Below are 7,072 nucleotides of genomic sequence, written 5' to 3' on the forward strand. Positions count from 1 at the left end.
ATTGTGAAGCATAAGACCAATATAGAGATCAAAAGTTTGGTTGAGTTGTGCCTTAAATCCACTTTCTTCTCCTTCCAAGGTGTCATATATGAGCAAGTTGACGGTGTGGCCATGGGTTACCCTCTCTCCCCAATCATTGCCAACCTTTATATGGAACATTTTGAAGAGTTGGACCTTTGATCATGAACTGATTATGAAGCAAAGATAAAAGAGCAGAGTTCTTGTAGTAGAAAGAAACCATGCACAAGATCTACAAGAATATTGGATAGTGCTCAATGATCATGACTATAATGATAGCAAAATGAAAGGGCAATCGGACAAAATAGTGAGGTCGAATATCCTGAAAAGATGAAAGTGTGAAGATGAGAGAAAGACCAAACAAAATTCATGAAAGGAATGATAGTATGTCAGTCAAGAATGTGAGAATAAGGGAGAAGAAATACCATTTTTTTCCTGAAAGGACAGATACCCTTGTATGACTGTCTTGGTTCATAGTGGTGAAACTGCTTATTGCATTTTCTTGATCTCACAATGATGTATGAACATGATAGCATCAAGAGATAAGTGGCAAGCTCCAAAAGTAGAAGGAACTTATAAATGGTCTTAATGCATGAGATCTGATTGGAATGTTCAAAGGCTTTGTGAGGACATTGTGATTTGCAAGTGTATCAGTAAGGCAAAGAACCGATCAAAAGACTGTTTAATAGAACACAGTCAAGAAAAGACAGTCATTAATAGAGAAAACCACAGTCACGAATGGAAGCATAGGACAACTCACAAGTTTTAGAAGTTTTATGACTGTTGATTATTGGGAGTCCATAGAGAAAAGGGCAAGTTCACAAAGAGATAGCTAAATATTAATAAGGAAGAGAAATAAGAAAGTGAAGTCTATTATGGAAGCCATGATAGCACCTTGTCTATGAAAAGCAAAAGGAAGCATCAAATATGGCATGGTTGTCTACAGTATTATTATTTGTTAATATGTCTGAATATAATGACTTTCAACATCACATCAGAATGAAAACAGATCCAAGGAGATAGTAGAATGCATGATGGCAGTCCTCTAAAGCCACTATTCACTAAGAGGTGACAAAAACAATGGGCAAATCTGATGTCCCAGACACAATACTAGCACACAAGTTAAACAGGTTTTGAAGGTTATTAACATGCATGACAGAACATGTAATGATAGAGAAAGAGGATGAAATGCTAAATCATTTGTAATCAAGATACATGCATGAATAACCCACAGTTATTATATCAAATTTCCTAAAGATTTCAACTTCAGACTCAAATAAACTAGTGCACTATAACTTGTGCAAAATATTTAGGTGACCATTACAACACTGTAATCTTATGGCCATGTCTATGGAAGCCATTCAAGAGGTTGTTACAACATATGAATAATAATTTGTTGCTATCAATGTACAAATGAATACAAAGAAAATATGATATATGGAGATATAGTTGTTGTGAATCAGTATATTCATGGATAATTATTGGACCATGCCTGCATGCTAGCAACTCCGAACTGGGCATTGGGACCAGGGGTTCAGTAGTTGGCAGGATCTGAGCTAATGTTAACAGGTGGGTAACCAGTTGCCATAGAATTTTAGGCCAATCAAAGGGAGCAGGCTCTATGTTGGCAATCCCACTGTATGAAACATATTCTCAATGTAAAGCATAATCATGTTGTACCATGGAAAAAATTAAGGTCAGTGATTTAGTTATTAGTGCAATCTACTTCAGAAAAAACAATTCATCTCTTTCAGAAAAAAATTGTAAGGAAAACCTAAATAAGATATGTTTCTTTACCTAAAAAGAAAAGACCTTTAAAATTGGCATAACATGTAGGTTTCTCTATAAAAATTAGTGTAACATGGGGATGCATTCTCCCCAAAACTGGGCCATCTCAGAGACGGGGACATCCCCGAGACAGGGAGACAACATCTTGACCTTTCAACCAGCACCACTTAGAGTGCCACCTCTGCTAGAGATGTTGAGAGGTCTCTGAGATGGAAAAATGTCTCCTTTATTGTGGGCGAGGGGGGATGCAACAGAGTCTCCTTTATTGCAGGGAGACGCAATGGAGTCTCCTTTATTGTGGGTGCAGGGAGACTTGTAGTTTTTGTTTGCATTATAATATTATCTACTTATTTTGATATCATGATTCATGGCACATTATACTTATTGCAATCAAAACACATGCTTTCTAGGCATGAAATGATGCCAATAGCACAAAAAATAAAATGCTAACCATCAATTTCTAGGTGTAAAAATCAACAATAGGACAAGTCTAAATCACAAATTTTAGAAAATAGTCTGATGGACATTTTAAGGACTAAACTAAAGGTTTGCTAGGCATGGCTTGATGCTCATAGCACTCCCTAAAAAATAATAAGGAGGTCATCAACTTGTGGGCCTTAAGGCAACAAAAAAAGCCTACAGCACAAAAAAATGGCTATAAACCATCAATTCCCGAGCCCAAAATGAGAACAGATAATGTAATGATTTCTGGTGGCTTGATTGGCTGCTCATACTATACAGTACACATGACATAATATTCAATCTCTCTACTTCAGAGATATTTTATAGAAAAAAAAATTTAATTGTTTTATGAAAAGAAAAATAAACATCTAGCTGAAGTTCAAAAAATAAAAAAATTCAGTCATTTTATTAAAGGAAAAACAAACATTTAGGTGACATTCAAAATTAACATGTGGGTCTTTAATTTTCAAGAGAATCAAAAGATGTGCCTTTACTCATCAGGAAACCCATACTGCAAGTGTTTTCCTTCAGAGCACTTTCAAAATCCAATTTGAGCCTTCAGGACATATTTTGCAAAGGCTCAATTGGTAGCTCTCGATGTGTATTCTTGCAGCTCAACTAGCACTAACAGTAATGATCCCACTTTCATTTGGAATGGATATTCTCACAATTTGAATGTCTATTCTATATTTGGATGGGGTTGAGGATTTGTATTATTGAATGCTTGCCAAGAAGTTACAGCACTTTAGTAACTTAGTGTTTCTTACCCTTCTCTAGAGTTTCAACGCACACAGGACAACTGTGAAATACCATTTGAGCCCCACCAAGGTTTTGCAAATATTTTCTAGCATGCTTTCATGGATATCTGGGCCCTGCACATGTTTTGCATACATGTTTATTAGGCCATTGGGAACAATAACATCTGGCAAAAAATCCAATCCACTCTTTTGCAGGAACATCACTGTACTGCAACCCCTACTGTGCAAGCATATGTTATAGTTTAATTCACTTTAAGTCAACAATAATCTGCACAGGAACATTTTCCATGCTTGAAATGTGGAAATGGTCTGTGCACATACCAATAATTTCTTTCTCAACAACTTTCAAAATATACTTGGTTGTAGTATGGCAATCACCACATACTCGAAGGTTTTTGATAATTCTAACCATTTTTCCATCATCCATGTAACAACCCATCGCCAACTCTTTTGTATGATGGGAAAGAAGAAATTTCTTTTGCCGCTTCACATCCATTCATTACAAATTCTCGCCAAGGAGTGTCGCCATAAATTCTCCCAGCTGTATGTTCACATTTGATTTATAAGAGCCAAGCAAACTCATCTACACAATTGAATAGGGCTTCACTTGCATTTTATGAAGTTTAATATACCTGATATACCTGTAGTTCGAGGTAGGTAGGATAGGCGGCTAATAAGTAGCTATAGGCAGAAAGAATGCCTTTGGCGACCATGGCGGAGGAATGATTTGCTGCAACCGTTCTCAGTACTCCATTTCTTGTTGTGTGTTTGGTCCCGGTATCACAAATTAAAACTTAAACCCATAACCATTCTCCCGCTCCTTCGCATGCTCAGGTAAATGATTTTTCATTTTAAGTGAAAGCCCGTGTTGGTCGAAATTTCGACCAACACGGGTTAGATTTTTACAAAAGAGAAAAATTTCCTTCTACAATCCAACCAAACTAAACCTTTTTAATTGATGGTCAAAAATTTTGGTTGAAAATTAGGGTCAAATGTAGTAGTGTCTACAATTTACTCTTACTACTAAGTCATGCTAAATGCTCTGCAAACTATCTTGTTTGCTCTTCCAATTCAATCATTTACCCCTTCTACAGTCATAAAGAATTTAGAGCTTCGTCCTCCTTAAGAAGACTTAGGTGGCTTAGGGTTAGGTATGGATCTACAACTGAGATTCATCCACTTTTCCACTTAAACCTTCCCATTTTTTGATTGGCTACATGTTATTACATAGGAAATCCACATATAGATTTGTCCTTATCTCCAAAAGATTGTAATCTATCATTAAGTCAGCTCACCAATGATTTACATAGTTGTTTGTGCCATTACAAACAAATATGTCCAAACTGTGTCACTTAGCATATGCAGTCTTTGATGCTCGCCATACACTATATTTCTACTTCTAACTCAACACCTGTACTGCTCAACATCCACTATTTACTCGACATCTGAATCACTCGACATGGTCTATTTGCTCGGCACTAGAGTGACTCAGCAAATGAGTGACTTAGCATTCATTGCAACTTGGCATGGTCTAATATTTACATGTTGTGTTCAACATGTATTACTAGTTCGACATGAACTAAGTAAATGACTTAACCTGTGTGTTGACACTCGTCAAAACTAGTATGAGATCAACAATATATTGAACAACCCGAGTATTTTATTGAATTTGAAAAGAAGAACATGGTTTCTAAGTTGAACAAGGAGTTGTATGGATTGAAATGAGCACTGAGAGCATGGTATGAAAGGTTACATTCTTATTTGATTAAGATTAGATTTGCTAGAACAAGTTATCTAACATTAAATTATATATGAAAAATGACTTTGAAGATATGACCATATTAATTGCTAAAATATTTATCGATGACATAATATTTGGAGGAAATTACATGTTGTGTAAAACATTTGCTAATCAAATTAGTACAAAATTTGAGATGTCTATGTTTGGTGAGCTTAATGTTTTAAATGGATTACAAGTATATTCAAATATCTCAAGGGAACTGAGGATTATGGCTTATGTTATAAAATGATGGTGAATTTAATCTTAAAGTCTACACACATGATGATTGGGCTAGAAATGTTGTTAGAAATATTAATCTTTTCTTGGATGTATTTAATTTTGGATATTCCAAGGATCCCTAAATGTGGCTTGTCCTATTATACACATGTGGAGAACATGTCATTTTCTTGTCCTCTAGTCCACATGTGAGGACAACTCATTTTTTTAATTTCTTTTATTAAAGAATTTAGTTTATCCTCCTTAAGAGGATCTTGACAATTTGCACACACTTATTATGAGTGTGACATTCATAGAAATTGGAGTCACACATGAAAACAAATACAACTCTTTTCTCATCTCTTTAAAAGAGATGCTTCTTTCTCTTTCTTCCACCCACACCACCTTGATGTTATTGTATTGAGTTGTTTTGCTCCACTAATCTCTCTCTCTCTCTCTCTCTCTCTCTCTCTCTCAAGCATTATTGATCTACTTTGGTGTATGCTCTTGGATTTTTTTTTATCTCATGGTAGCATTATTTCTTGCTTAACTCACTTGGATTGTTTTCTTTTCCTTGCTCTAGTTTATCGTTTCTTACATGGTATTAGAGCTTGGTTACTAATCCTTGTTTTGAGTTTAGTGTTGAAGGTTGCCATTCATTGGAGATCACTTTATTTGGAGATGTTATTGAGAGAAGAAATTTGTGTTGTGATTTTTAGCTCATTCTAACATCTTGTGTGTGTAGGTTTTTTATTATTTTATCATTTTTTTCCCTAACCCTCTTTGGAAGGCTTGCTGCCAAAGGGTATTTATATTAAAAATAAATAAATAAAATTTTCTCTTGTTTTAACAAGTAGCATTTATCAATTCTTAGTTTAATAGAATTTTTATTATATAATGTGCATTTTTTTGATTAAATATTTAAAATCAAAAAAAATATTATTTCCCTAATATTTTATTATAGAAACACTTAAAAACAACTTATTTATAATTAAATTCTTATTCAACTTAAATTAATAGTTCAAAACCTATTCATATTGTCTTTGAAAATATTATATTTTCACTCATCTCTATTTCTTTTTTGGTTTTTAAATATTTAATCCTAATTTAATTTTTTTTTTACAAAGTCTGAAAAATTCTAATCTGTTCTTTCCTTATTTTGCAGTTTTTACATTCTTCATTTATGTTTTTTTGTTGTTAAGTTCTTGCTGCTCATCTTTACCTCTTGTGTGAGCCTCTGTGCATTCACTTTTTTGTTGCGACTCATTCACTATTCCTTAATTGGCTTCTCCTTGTGTGAGTTTTTTTTAGTAACTTCCCCTCATTTATTCTCAGTTGTCATCCCCCTCTCTAGCTCTTTTCAACATTCCTTCTTTTCTCACCCTTGGCTTTGGAGGCTTGCCAATTTTTTTTGTTTCTTCCCCTCCTTGGTGGTGAGTCGGCCTTCTTCCATCAGTTCCCTTTAAGCCATTGTTTGTGGATTGTGGCTCTTGCATGAGCCTCTTCTTTATTTTTTTTAATTTTTTTTCTCATTTCTCAGGTGTTTCCTGTTCTCTCACCCCATATTGGCAGAGTTCCCTCTTATCGTTCTTTGCCACCCTTTTTGCTATTGTAACATGCCTTGCATTTCGCATCCACAAAGCCTGATTCTGGTTAGCACTTTCCTCTATCCCATTTTATTTTCTACGGTTGCAAGCTGGTTTAGAGACGTTTTCTTTTGCGACTTATCTTTATTAATGTTACCTTCAATAGTTGTTTCTTGTCAGGTTTCATTGTTTCTTCTGTAACTTTTTGAGAATTTAATTTAGAAAGCTTGTATTTTCCCTATTTCATTTTTTCAATCTGCCACATATTCCTACATTTGTTCTCTAATGTTTTCTTTTGAAAGTTTTAGTCTCTCTATTTCCATCCATCTATTTTTCTCTATCGAATATTATTTGTCTTCATTTATTCCTTTGTGTTAAATTTTGTCTTATACTTCACATTAAAATAGAAAGTTTCAATTCCCTTTATTTATTCTCTCATGATTTAAAGTTTTACATAATTTATA

Source organism: Cupressus sempervirens, chromosome 2 (assembly GCF_028749045.1).
Source record: "Cupressus sempervirens isolate cs-2001-9-10 chromosome 2, ASM2874904v1, whole genome shotgun sequence".
Lineage (NCBI taxonomy): Eukaryota > Viridiplantae > Streptophyta > Pinopsida > Cupressales > Cupressaceae > Cupressus > Cupressus sempervirens.